The following is a 15,121-nucleotide window of genomic DNA, read 5'->3' as shown; positions in this document are numbered from 1 at the left end:
CCCTTAAATTTCACATGTGCAGATGCACCAAGGGCTGTAAAATTTAATATTTTGCCCAAAAAGGGTGTTTTATTAATAGCAAAATATATAAACAGTATATAAAGTGTTTTTCACACACGTACAGATCCAGACTAGGCCGCAATTAAATTTTTTGCCCAAAATGGCTATTTTTGAAATAACAGAATAGAACCACAGTATCTAAAGTGTGTATCTCACACGTACAGATCCAGACTAGGCCGCAATTTTTATGCTAGGGGCAATTTTTATGCTTCTTAAAGGGAAACTCCAAAAAAAATACCCTGCTGTAGCCTAAATAGATTTTATTTTAGGCCATGGGAGTACGGGCCCCAAAATTTAGGCATTCATCTGACAGAAAAGAACAAGTGATTATATGGCTGGAGGTATATTAGGCTGTCATTGGATAACAATTTTACTGTATGCGAGTGTAGTATAGAACCCAAAAATTATGCATTTACTGGACAGAAAAGAACAAGTGAATATGTGACTGGAGGTATATTAGGCAGTCAGTGGATAACAATTTTACTGCAGGCCAGTGGAGTACAGGCCCCAAAAATTTGTCACTCACCGTACAGAAAAGAACAAGTGATTATGTGGCTAGAGGTATATTAGGTGGTCAGATATACCAGTTGCCCCCCAAAAAACCTGTTTGAATCAGGGGTGTTATATACCAATAATATAGTTTCTATATAGTGCATTTGGGTAGTGCAGCATTTGTTTGCGGTTTTGCTGCGTTACCTCAGCTACACAGAGTGACAAATGCTTTTGGAACAAATAATTTCAACTGGTTTGATATACCAGTTGCCCCACAAAAAAAATATTGAAGCAGGGGTGTGATATACCTTCTTCCACAAATGCTGCTGTAGGGACTTTCATCACAGAATCATTGTAAAAATGACAGGTAGAGGAAGAGGCAGGCCATTCCGCAGGGTTGGTAAGGGTCGGGCAGGTGCACCAGGCCGCAGCCTAAGTGGGAAGTTGCAGAAGGTGCGTGTACGTGTGATTACGTCAAATGATGCATTAGAGTTGGTTCAGTGGCTCACTCAGCCTTCCGCTTCTACACCCTCCTCATCCTCTCTATCTGCACCCTCTTAACTCTCTGCTGTTTGCAACCCCAAAGATACCACCACCACCATAGTCCCTCCATTCGAGTCAGAGAAATTATTTTCCCATCCATTACAAGACCTTACCGATGCGCAGCAATTCTTGGTGTCGGATGAGAAAGAGGAGGTATCAGCAGTCGCCGCCCAGCAGTCTGACGACAGTACCCAAATCAGACCAAGGAGGGTGGTCCCTGTTGTTGCTGCCTACTCTGAGATCTCTAATGTCAGTGGTGGTGAAGGTGATTATGATGACATGTCTATGGATGTCATGTGGATGCCCACAAGAGAGGAAGAGGAGGGGAGTTCAGAGGGAGAGACAAAGCAGCAGATAGAGAGGAGAAGGAGGAGAAGCAGGAAGAACTTACAGTGCACAGGAAGCAAAAAGCAGACTACTAATGTATCTAGAAAGAGCCATCTACCATGCAAGGTTACATCTGGTACTCCCAAGACACAGGCACTTGGCTCCGCAGTGTGGGCTTTTTATAACGTGTCTGCTGCTGACAATAGTGTTGCCATCTGCAGCCTGTGCTGTCAACACTTACCTTGAGACGACCACCTTAAGAAGACACCTGGTCTCCCATCACCAAGCACAGTGGGAGCAACTCCGTCAGAACCCACAAAGACACACTCATGGTGCTCCACGTCCTGCCTCTTCTCCTTTTCCTCTGTTCTCCCATTTGTCCTCAACTCCACCAAAAGCTAGGCTTCCGTGGCCCAAATGTTCGAGCAAAAAAAGATGATGACGCCGGATAACCCTCTGGCCCAACGGCTGACCGCTGGCTTGACGGAACTGCTAACCCGCCAACTACTGCCATATAAACTGGTGTACTCGGAGGCCTTTAGAAAATTTGTGGCCATTGGCACATCGCAATGGAAGGTCCCCGGAAGGAAATATTTCTCACAGAAGGGTTTGCAGGAGCTATATGGCCACGTTCAGCGGCAACTAAATGTATCTCTGGCACACAGTGTTGGTGCCAAGATGCATCTGACCACAGACACGTGGTCTAGCAAACACAGGCAGGGAAGGTACATAACTTTTACTGCCCACTGGGTGAACCTTCTGATGGCAGTCAAGCATGCAACCTGTGGCACCCGTGTGAATTTGGTGTTACCGCCACGGATTGCATGCAGGACTGCATATTCCTATCCTCCTCCTACTCCATCCTCCGTCTCCTCCTCGGCTGACTCCTCCTTTTCCACTGCTACTGCATCTTCCACTGCACCCCTCCCAAGCTCCCAGAACCTATTTAATGTGCCAGGTGAGATGTTGCCATGCTGTGCTGCGGCTGTTGCGCCTGGAAGCCAAGAGCCACACCGGTCCTGCACTCCCTTCAGCTTTGCAGTCACAGGCCGATCAGTGGCTAACCCCACTCAATTTGACAGTTGGTAAAGTGTTGTGCAATAAGGTTGCCAATCTGCATGGCACACATCCTGAACTTAATCGTGCAGAGATTAGTTGCCAAAAACCCCGGGGTCCAGGACGTCTTGCAGCAGGCTAGGAAAATCTCTGGCCATTTTAGAAGATATTACACGGACATAGCTTGCCTTGCTAATGTTCAGCTGCGACACCACCTGTCCGTCAGGTGTCTGATTTGCAACTGCCCTACGCGCTGGAACTCTACCTTGTATATGCTTGATACGTGCAAGTTAATGACTACCTGTACGAAATCTGCGGCAGGACAAGTTCTGGGGAGCTTGTTTTTTTCCACCGCACCAGTGGCTGCTCATGCGCGATGCATGTAGACTTCTGTGGCCATTTGATGAAATCACCAAACTGGTCAGTTGCATCCAGGGCGCCATCAGTGACATCGTACCTTACGCCTTCTTTGTGGAGCGTGAAATGCGTCATGTCATTGATCAAGCTATCGAGGAGCGGGAGTAGGAAGATGAGGAAGTCGCAATGCTGGATGATTTCCAAGGGGCAGCTACTCCATCTGAGACAAGTCAACAGGAGTCTGAAAAGGAATCAGAGGAGGATGGTGGTGGGGGCGGAGGAGGAGCAAGAAGAGCATGCTTTAAACTTTTCTGGGATCCCTGGTGTTGTCCGTGGCTGGGGGGAGGAGACCGAGGACAACATTATGCTGGACGATGAGCAGGAGCCCGGTCAATCCACCACTTCCAGTTTAGTGCAAATGGGGACCTTCATGCTCCAGTGTTTGAAGAGGGACCCCCGTATTAAAAGCATAAAGGGCAAGGACCAGTACTGGGTGGCAACGTACTTAGACCCCCGGTACAAACACAATGGTGGACATGTTACCAGCATCACAGAGGGCTTTCAGAATGCAGCACTTCCAGGCCTTGCTTCAAGAAATGCCGCATTCTGCTTTTGCGGGCACTGGCAGAGGAATTTCCACTCACAGAGAAACAGGTGCTGGTACCAATCCAACAGCGCATGCAACAAGAGGGCGGTTTGAAGATGTGTTGGTTATTTAGAATATGAGATCATTCTTGCAGCCAACCCATCCACAGCCGCCCTCCAGATCCAGCCTCAGGGAACACCTAGAAAGGTGTCCGACTACATCGGGTTAACGGCCGATGTGGACGCTCTGAGAAGCGAGGACCCCTTGAACTACTGGGTGTGCAGTCTTGACCTGTGGCCAGAGCTGGCACAATTTGCCATGGAACTCTTGGCTTGCCCCTCATTTAGTGTTCTGTCTGAAAGGACGTTCAGAGCAGCAGGGGGGATCGTGACCGATAAGCGCACTCGCTTAGCTCACAACAGAGTGGACTACCTCACATTTCTAAAAATGAATGAGGCATGGCTCTCAGAGGAATTCTCAACACGTGTGACGGCCATGTTTAATTGAATTTCCTCATGAGAGCCCACAAATATCCGACACCACCCAGAGCAAATAAGGGTCCCTGTTTAGGTACAGGGGCATAAAAGGCCTTTTCTCTCCTTTGAATACCTAATGTTTTGGGCCTCGGAGGAATTCAACACCTGTGACGATCACGTGTTTCAACTATTATCACTAGTTTTTTTTTTTTTTCAAGGGGGTATTTCGTTAGCCATGTTTTTAATCCACTTTTATATCTTTATTTATTTTAAATATATGTATTTGTCCTGTATTTGGATTGGCCTTTAGTAAAATTGATATCCATTGACCGTTTAATAGACCTCCAGCCACATACTTACTTGTTCTTTTATGCACTCTGAATGCATAATCTTTGGGGCCTGTAGTACACTGGCCTGCTGTAAAATTGATATCCAATGATCGTTTAATCTACCTACAGCCACATACTTACTTGTTCTTTTATGTACGCTAAATGCATGAATGTTGCAGCCTCAGAGGAATTCAACACCAATGACGACCACGTGTTATCAAATTTCAATTATTATCATAGTTTTTTTTTTTTTTCAAGAGGGGGGATTTCATTAGCCATGTTTTTAATCCAATTTTATAATTTTAGTTCTTTTAGACATAAATATGTTACCTGTATTTGTAATGGCCTGCAGTAAAATTGATATCCATTGATGTGTAATTTACCTCCAGCCACATACTTACTTGATCTTTTATGTCCGGTGAATGCCTAATGTTTGGGGCCTGTAGTCCAGTGGCCTACAGTAAAATTTGTATCTATTGACAGCATAATGTGCCTCCAACCCTATAATTACTTGATATTTCCTATCCTGTGATTATCACATCCACATAATTGCTATCTTGTGTAGGATGTCTATTGTGGTACTTGTGGTTTGCTGCGGGCATCCTTCACTGTATGCATCTTTGCTGGGGATCGTCATTAGCAACGGGCCACAAGTGCAGGATTTGCTCCCCTGTATATATATGCACAACTGTATGTGGGTTTGAGCACTTCCTGCCTGTTTAATCCCACACCATTCTATTCAGCCTGTCCGGTGAATGCCTAATGTTTGTGGCCTGTACTCCCGTGGCCTAAACTAAAATAAAATAAAATCTAGCCTCATTTTTGACAGTTTCCCTTTAAGATGCATACAAATGGGCCCTGATTAAAATACATATTTTTTGTGGAATTTTTGCCATTGATCCCCCTGGTATGTCGCTGTCCATGTTATGGGACGATTTGTGGACTTCTTGGAAGTATTTGGTGGCTGAAATAATGACTTGAATGTTTTTCAGGTTCGCCTGCCATTAAAGTGAAAGGGGTCCACCGCAAACTTGCGGTTTGCGAACATTTAATCGCATTCGCGCGATCGCGTTCGCGAACCATCCCGGACGATGTTCGTCCATCACTAGTGATTATGTGGCTGGAGGTATATTAGGTGGTCAGTCGATAAAAATTTTACTGCAGACCAATGGAGGTCAGGCCGCAAAAATTACGCATTCACCGGACAGAAAGGAACAAGTGATTATGTGGCTAAAGGTATATTAGGCGGTCAGTGGATAACAATTTTACTGCAGGCCAGTGGAGTACAGGCCACAAAATATAGGCATTCACCTGACAGAAAAGAACAAGTGGTTATGTGGCTGGAGGTACATTAGGGGGTAACTGAATAACAATTTTACTGTAGGCCAGTGGAGTACAGTCCCCGAAAATTTGGCATTCACCTGACAGAAAAAAACAAGTGATTATGTGGCTGGAGTTATATTAGACCTGTCAGTGGATAAAAATGTTACTGATTATTTGTCTGGAGGTACATTAGGCAGTCGTTTAATAACAATTTTACTGTAGGCCAGTGGAGTACAGGCCCCCCAAAAAAGGCACTTACCTGACAGAAAAGAACCCGTGATTATGTGGCTGGAGGTATATTAGACAGCCAGTGGATAACAATTTTACTATAGGCCAGTACAGGCCCCAAAAATTAGGCATTCACCTGACAGAAAATAACTTAGGATTATGTGGCTAAAGGCATATTAGGCATCCCAAACTTTAGACATTCACCTGACAGAAAAGAACTAGTGATTATGTGTCTGGAGGTACATTAGGCGGTCACTGAATAACATTTTTACTGTAGGCCTCTGGAGTAGAGGCCCCAAAAATTAGGCATTCACTTGAAAGAAAAGGCTTTTTATGTGGCTGTATATTCAAAAGACCAGGACCATTCTTTGTTCTGGGTGGTGGCGGATATGTGTGGGCTGGCATAAGGAACTTTAATTACATGTGGTCGTCACAGGTGTTGAATTCCTCCGAGATCCATGCCTCATTAATTTTTAGAAATGTGAGGTAGTCCACACTGTCGTGAGCTAGGCGAGTGCACTAATCGGTCATGATCCCCCCTGCTGCGCTGAATGTCCTTTCAGACAGGACACTCAACGAGTAGCAAGCCAAGAGTTCCATGGCAAATTGTGCCCGCTCTGGCCACAGGTCAGGCCTGCACACCCAGTAGTCCAGAGGTTCTTCTCTTCTCTGAGCGTCCATATTGGCCGTTAACCCGATGTAGTCGGACACCTGTCGGTCTAGGTTTTCCCTGAGGCTGGATCTGGAGGGAGGCTGTCTATAGGTTGGCTGTAAGAATGATCTCATATTTGAAGTGACCAACACATCTTCAAACCGCCCTCTTGTTGCATGTCCGGTTAGATTGGTACCCGCACCTGTTTCTCTGTGGGTGGAAATTCCTCTGCCAGCGCCGGCAACAGCAAAATGCAGCATCTCTGGCAGCAAGGCCTGGAAATGAAGCATTCTGACAGCCTTCTGTGATGGTGGTAACATGTCTACCATTTTATGTTTGTACTAAGCGTCTAAGTAAGTTGCAACCCAGTACTGGTCCTTGCCCTTTATGCTTTTTATACGGGGGTCCTTCTTCAAACATAGAGCATGAAGGTCCCCATTTGCACTAAATTGGAAGTGGTGGAGTGCCCTGGCTCCTGTTCATTTCACAGGAGAATGTTGTCCTTGGTCTCCTCCCCCCAACCACGGACAACACCAGGGATCTTCGAAAAGTCTAAAGTCCCCTTTATAGCCTGCTCTTCTTGCTCCTCCTTCTCATTCTCCCCCCAGCCACCATCCTCTTCTGATTCCTCTTCCGGCTCCTGCTGACTTGTCTCAGATGGAGTATCCCCCCTGGGAATTTATTCAGCATTGCGACTTCCATATCTTCCAGCTCCTGCTCCTCGACGGCTTGATCAATGACACAGCTCAATGCACACTCCAGAAAGAAGGCATAAGGTGCTATGTCACTGTTGGTGCCCTGGCTGCGACTGACCAGTTTGGTGATCTCATGTGTCGCGGTGAAAAGTAAACAAGCTCCCCAGAACCTGTCCTGCTGCAGAGTTCGTACAGTTAGTCATTAACAGCATGCTGCTGCTGGAGCAGCCTATCAAGTATATACAAGTTAGAGTTTCAGTGTGTCGGGCTTTCAAAAATCTGATGTCTGAAGGGCAGGTAGTGTCACCGCTAAATTTTTGCAAGGCAAGCAATGGCCATGTAATATCTTCTAAAATGGACAGAAATTTTCCTGGCCTGCCGTAAGACGTCCTGGACTACGGGGTATTTAGCAATGAATTGCTGCACAACTAAGTTCAGGACATGCGCCATGCACGGCACATGTGTCATTTTGCCTTGTTTTATCGCGCTCAACAGATTGGCACCCTTGTCGCACACCACTTTACCAACTGTCAAATTGAGTGGGGTTAGCCACTGATCGGCCTGTGACCGCAAAGCTGAAAGGAGTGCAGGACCGCAGTGGCTTTTGGCTTCCAGGCACAACAGCCGCAGCACAGCATGGCAAAGTCTTACCTGGCATGTCGAATAGGTTCTGGGGAGCTTAGGGGGTGCAGCGGAAGAGGCGGTAGCAGTAGAAAAGGAGGAGTCAACCAAGGAGGATGGAGTAGGAGGAGGAGAAGAAGAGGCAGGCCTGCATGCAATCCATGGCGGTAACACCGAATTCACACGGGTGCCACAGGTTACATGCTTGACGGCAGTCAGAAGGTTCACCCAGCGGGCAGTAAAAGTTATGTGCCTTCCCTGCCCGTGTTTGCTAGAGCACATGTCAGTGGTCAGATGTATTTTGGCACCGACACTGTGTGTCAGAGATATATTCAATTTGCGCTGAACGTGGCCATATAGCTCCAGGATGCCCTTCTGGGACAAATTTCCTTCCGGGGACCTTCCATTGCGATGTGCCAATGTATATAGCACCCATCAATCTGTATTTTGTGGAAGCAGGTATATCAAACCCCTCAATCAGTATTTTGTGGAAGTAGATATATCGCACTACTCAATCAGTATTTTGTGGAAGCAGGTATATCAAACTCCTCAATATGTATTTTGTAGAAGAAGGTATATCAAACCCCTTAATCAGTATTTTGTGGAAGCAGGTATATAGAACACCTGAATAAATATTTGGTGTAAGCAGGTATATAGCATCCATCAATCATTATTTTGTGGAAGCAGGTATATCAAACCTCTCAATCAGTATTTGTGGAAGTAGGTATATCCCACTTCTCAATCATTATTTTGTGTAAACAGTTATATAGAACACCTAAATCAATATTTGTTGGATGCAGGTATATCCAAAGCAGTATATCCTCAATCAGTATTTTGTGGAAGTAGGTGTATCAAACCTCTTAATCAGTATTTTGTGAAAGCAGGTATATTGCACCCCTCAATCTGTATTTTATGGAAGCAGGTATATCCAACCCCTTAATCAGTATTTTGTGGAAGCAGGTATATTGCACCCCTCAATCTGTATTTTGTGGAAGAAGGTATATCCAACCCCTTAATCAGTATTTTGTGGAAGCAGGTATATTGCACCCTTCAATCTGTATTTTGTGGAAGAAGGCATATCAAACCCCTTAATCAGTATTTTGTGGAAGCAGGTATATTGCTTCCCAAAATCAGTATTTTGTGAAAGAAGGTATATTGCACTCCTCAATCAGTATTTTGTGGATGCAGGTATGTAGAACCCCTTAATCAGTATTTTGTATAATCAGGTATATTGCACCCCTCAATCAGTATTTTGTGATAGAAGGTGTATCGCACCCGTCTATCAGTATTTTGTATAAATAGGTATATCAAACCCCTACATCAATATTTGGTGGAAGCAGGAATATTGTGCAGGAATATTGTTTCCCTCAATCAATATTTTGTAGAAGCAGGTATATTGCACCCCTCAATCAATATTTTGTGGAAACAAGTATATAGAACCCCTGAATCAATATTTGGTTGGAAACAGGTATATTGTACCCCTCAATCAGTATTTTGTGGAATCAGGTATATCTCACCCCTCGCTTTTCCCTCTATATAACTGCAGTATTGCAGCAGAACCGCACACAACTGCTGCACAATAAAAATGCACTATAATATACTTTCTATGTTAGAAAGTATATTATAGGTATATCACACCCCTCAATCAGTTTTTTGGGGGGTAACAGGTATATCTGTCATGGAACCATGAACCAGACGTACAACAAGAGATAAGTGGAAAATAAGAAGGTTTTATTGAAGAGCAAGCCGTAAGCAAAGTCCGAACGGATGGCTAAACCGAAGCAGGGTCTTGCGGAGACAGAGGTCAGGAACCAGAAGGGTAGTCAGACGAAGCCAGGAACAGGAACCAACGGGGTAGTCAGACGAAGCCGGAATCAGGAACCAACGGGGTAGTCAGACGAAGCCGGAATCAGGAACCAACGGGGTAGTCAGACGAGGCCAGGATCAGGAACCAGAAGCAGCAGCAGTCTTGGAAGCATGTGAACACAGGAGGACCAAGCAAGGAACTGAAGCCACAGACCTCCTATATATATGAGCTGGGCATCCAGCTCCTCCCAGTGGGAAGGAGGAGCCGCAGGGTGGGAGGCTACAAGAAAACCCAGAAACCAAGATGGCCGCCAGCACATGTCAAACGAAGGGAACAGCAAGGAGGTAAGACCATGACAGTACCTCCCCCTCAAGGGCCCCTCCTCCGCGGAGTAAGGAACGGTTTCTGAGGGAAGCGTGCGTGGAAGGCTCGGAGCAAGACAGGAGCATGGACATCTGCGGAGGGAACCCAGGAACGCTCCTCTGGACCATAACCACGCCAATGGACCAAAAACTGCACCCGGCCGCGGACCAGGCGTGAGTCCAGGATATTGCTCACCTCATACTCCTCACGATTGCCCACTTGGACCGGACGAGGCCGAGGAATCGAGGAAGTGAAACGATTACACACCAGTGGCTTCAACAGGGAGACATGAAACACGTTGGAGATCCGCATGCCAGGAGGAAGCGCAAGGGCATAGGCTACCGGGTTTACCCTGCGAAGCACTCGGAAGGGACCAACAAAGCGAGGCGCCAGCTTGGGAGTGGGCACTCGAAGGTTGAGGTTGCGGGTGGACAACCATACGCGGTCTCCGACCTGGTAGGAAGGAGCGGGCGCTCGTCTGCGATCAGCCTGGAGTTTCTGGCGCTGCGCAGAGACCTCAAGGGACCTCTGGATCTGTACCCAAGAAGCACGTAGGACGGAAAGGTGATCCTCCACAGCCGGAATATCCTGGGGAGAGAATACCTCCGGTAACACGGCAGGTTGGAACCCATAATTGGCCATGAAGGGAGACGTCCCAGAGGAAGAGTTCACCGCCGTGTTCCTGGCAAACTCAGCCCAAGGCAGGAGGTCAACCCAATTGTCTTGGTGATCGGAGACATAGCAACGAAGGAATTGCTCCAAGGCCTGATTGGATCGTTCTGCGGCCCCATTGGACTGAGGGTGGTAGGCCGAGGAGAAAGAGAGATGAATCCCCAACTGGGAGCAAAAGGCGCGCCAGAACCTGGACACAAACTGACTCCCCCGATCCGACACAATCTCCTTGGGCAAACCGTGCAACCGGAAGACCTCCCTGGCAAAAATCGAGGCCAACTCTTGTGCAGAGGGTAACTTCTTGAGAGGAACACAGTGGCACATTTTGGAAAACCGATCCACAATCATGAGAATGACCGTATGGCCTCGGGATGCAGGGAGGTCCACAATGAAATCCATCCCCAGGTGTGACCATGGACGCTCCCCGGTGGCTATGGGTTGCAAAAGGCCCAACGGAAGGTGCCGAGGGGACTTACTCTGGGCACAAACGGAGCATGCCGCTACATATGCGGCGATGTCGGAACGTAGAGAAGGCCACCAGAACAGACGTGAAACCGCCCAGGACAGCTGATTCTTTCCAGGGTGCCCCGCGGCCTTGGAGTTATGGTAGGTTCGCAACAACCGAGTGCGCAACTCCTCAGGCACAAAACATCTGCCGTTGGGTCTCCCAGAGGGAGCACCAGATTGAGCCGCCAAAATCTGCTCACCCAGAGGAGAAGTCAGGCTGGTGCGAATAGCGGCCAGGATCTGATTCGGGGGTATGACCGTAGTCGGAATCGACTCCTCCCCGGACAGCTTGGAGTACTGCCGTGATAAGGCATCCGCTCTGATGTTCTTGGAGCCGGGTAGGTAGGAGACCACGTAATTAAAACGTGACAAGAACAGAGCCCATCTGGCCTGACGTGGTGTCAATCTCTTGGCCTCAGAAAGGTACAGTAGGTCAGATTCTTGTGGTCCGTCAGGATGAGAACCGGAACCACCGAGCCCTCGAGCAAGTGCCTCCATTCTTTAAGGGCCTGCACGATGGCCAATAACTCCCTGTCACCAATCTGATAGTTGCACTCCGCGGAAGACAGTTTCCGGGAGTAAAACCCACAAGGAAGCAGAGGACCCTCTGGTGTTCTACGCTGAGACAGGAGGGCGCCTACTCCCGTCTCAGACGCGTCCACCTCGAGGACAAAAGGCAACCCAGGGTTGGGATGCGACAGAATCGGAGCCGACACAAAGGCGGACTTTAGAGCCTCAAAAGCTCGGATGGCCTCGAGCGGCCAGACCTGAGGATTACTGCCCTTCCTGGTCAGATCCGTGAGAGGCTTGGCTAGCATGGAAAAGTCCCTGATGAACTTCCGATAATAATTGGCGAAGCCCAAAAAGCGCTGCAGGGCACGAAGCCCACTGGGCTGGGGCCACTGTAAGACAGCCGAAACCTTCTCAGGATCCATGGAGAACCCCTCAGCGGAAATGATGTAACCTAAGAAGGTTACCTGGGATCGGTGAAATTCGCATTTCTCAAGCTTACCGAACAGCTTGTTCTCTCGTAAGCGTTGCAACACTCGTCTGACATCCAGAATGTGGGCCTCCATGGATGCAGAATATACCAAGATGTCATCCAAATAGACCACCACACACTGCTGCAACAGGTCACGGAAAACATCGTTGATGAATTCCTGGAAGACTGCGGGCGCATTGCACAACCCAAAGGGCATAACCAAGGATTCATAATGACCGGTCCTGGTGTTAAACGCGGTCTTCCACTCATCGCCCGCCTTGATCCTTACCAGGTTATATGCCGCCCTCAGGTCGAGTTTGGTAAAGACCGTGGCCCCTTTGAGGCGATCGAACAGCTCGGAAATCAAGGGTATCGGGTAAGCGTTCTTGATCGTGATGCGATTGAGACCCCTGTAATCGATGCAAGGCCTCAACTCGCCGCCCTTCTTTTTCACAAAGAAAAATCCAGCCCCTGCCGGGGACGAGGATTTGCGAATGTGTCCGCGTGAAAGCGCCTCCCTCACGTACTCCTCCATGGCCTCATTCTCCGCTACCGACAGTGGATAGACTTTGCCACGAGGAGGAACGGCACCGGATTGTAACTCTATGGCACAATCGTATGGGCGGTGCGGAGGTAGGGCAACCGCGCGCACCTTATCGAATACATCCCGGTACTCTTCGTATTCAGGAGGCAACAGAGAGTCCGAGGAAGTACACAGCAACTTGACAGGCCCATGGATGCAACTAGCCCCACACTGCGGTGACCACGAGAGGATCTCGACTGATCTCCAATCGAAAGTCGGATTATGCTTCTGGAGCCAGGGGTACCCCAAGACCACCGAGTAGTGTGGAGACTAAATAACCTGGAGACAGACCGACTCTCTGTGAACGGCACCAATGGCTATCCCCACTGGAAGGGTCTCATGAGTCACGTGTGGCGGCAGAAGGGGTCTGCCGTCTATCGCCTCAAGAGCCAGTGGGGAACCTCGAGGCTGCAGAGGAATGGAATTGGCGGCAACGAACACTCTATCAATGAACAAACCACCAGCACCAGAGTCCACCAACGCCTGGGTCGTCACCGAGCCCCCGACCCAGGAGAGGACAACCGTGATCAGTGGTTTGTCAACACGGGAAACCGGGGACGAGGAGACTCCACCCAAGATCTGCCCCCGACAGGACCTCAGGTGCGAGCGTTCTCCCGGACGGTTCGGACATGCCAACCGAAAATGCCCACCGAGACCACAGTACATGCATCGGCCCTCGCGTCTCCGGAGTACCCTCTCCCCCTCAGACAGGCGAGCAAACCCCCGCTGCATGGGTTCACCCCCAGACAAGTCATCCCCAGGAGGCGTGGGAGGAGAGGGAGGCACGGGTGGGACAGCAAACGTAGGCGCCAATCTGTTAGGAGACCTCCGCAGGCTCTCCTTAAAGGAAGGTCTCTCCCTGAGTCTGGTGTCAATCAAAATCAGGAAAGAAATAAGAGACTCGAGCTCCACTGGTAGGTCCTTAGCTGCAACCTCATCCTTCAAGGCATCCGAGAGACCATGAGAGAAAGCAGCGACCAGAGCCTCATTATTCCAGCCCACCTCTGCTGCCAGGGTACGAAACTCAATGGCGTATTCAGCTACGGATCGTGAACCCTGTCTGATGGACATAAGGAGCTTCGCAGCAGAGGCAGCACGAGCCGGCACATCGAATACCTTCCGAAGAGAAGCAACAAAACCGGAAAACTCGGCAACCACCGGATTGTTGTTCTCCCATAAAGGGCTGGCCCAGGCCAAGGCCTTGTCCGAGAGCAGCGAGATCAAGAAGCCCACCCTTGATCTCTCAGTAGGAAAGGCATGTGGCAGCAACTCGAAGTAAATGCCCACCTGGTTAAGGAAACCTCGGCACTGAGTTGGCTCTCCCCCAAAGCGCTGTGGAAGGGGGGCAGAACCGGTCATACCCTGAAACACCACAGGCGCAGCAACAGGTGTCAGGGTAGACTCTGGCGCAACAACCGGAGCGGCAGTAGGAGCGGGCCCAGGAGCGACAACCGACCCATCGGCAACGGAAGCTAAATGAGCCGTGCGTTCAAGCAGGGTTTGCAACGCCACAGCGAACCGACCCAACAGGTGATCCTGCTGATCAAGTCTGGCAACCAGCGTAGGTAGCGAGGGTGGCCCTGTACCGTCAGAATTCATGGCTTGGTCCTAATGTCATGGAACCATGAACCAGACGTACAACAAGAGATAAGTGGAAAATAAGAAGGTTTTATTGAAGAGCAAGCCGTAAGCAAAGTCCGAACGGATGGCTAAACCGAAGCAGGGTCTTGCGGAGACAGAGGTCAGGAACCAGAAGGGTAGTCAGACGAAGCCAGGAACAGGAACCAACGGGGTAGTCAGACGAAGCCGGAATCAGGAACCAACGGGGTAGTCAGACGAAGCCGGAATCAGGAACCAACGGGGTAGTCAGACGAGGCCAGGATCAGGAACCAGAAGCAGCAGCAGTCTTGGAAGCATGTGAACACAGGAGGACCAAGCAAGGAACTGAAGCCACAGACCTCCTATATATATGAGCTGGGCATCCAGCTCCTCCCAGTGGGAAGGAGGAGCCGCAGGGTGGGAGGCTACAAGAAAACCCAGAAACCAAGATGGCCGCCAGCACATGTCAAACGAAGGGAACAGCAAGGAGGTAAGACCATGACAATATCACACCCGTTGCAATTAGTTGTTCCAATAGCATTTGTCCCTCTATATAGCTGCGGTATCGCAGCAGAACCGCACACAACTGCTGCACAATACAAATGCACTATAATATACTTTCTATGTTAGAAAGTATACTATAAGTATATGACACCCCTCAGTATATCACACCTATCGATAGTGCACCTATACCAGTCCTAATTAGGACTTTTGTGTCCCTATTAGCAAGTGTTTGGTGTCCCTAACAGTCTGTCCCTGCTCCACAAAGCAACCTCTTTCTACGTAGGTAAAACACAGAATGTAAAATGAAAGGCAGATTGGGTTCTGTTATAGGGTGGGGGTGTGTTTAAGTGCTGAAACAT

Source organism: Bufo gargarizans, chromosome 6 (assembly GCF_014858855.1).
Source record: "Bufo gargarizans isolate SCDJY-AF-19 chromosome 6, ASM1485885v1, whole genome shotgun sequence".
NCBI lineage: Eukaryota > Metazoa > Chordata > Amphibia > Anura > Bufonidae > Bufo > Bufo gargarizans.
This window is presented reverse-complemented; position numbering follows the sequence as displayed.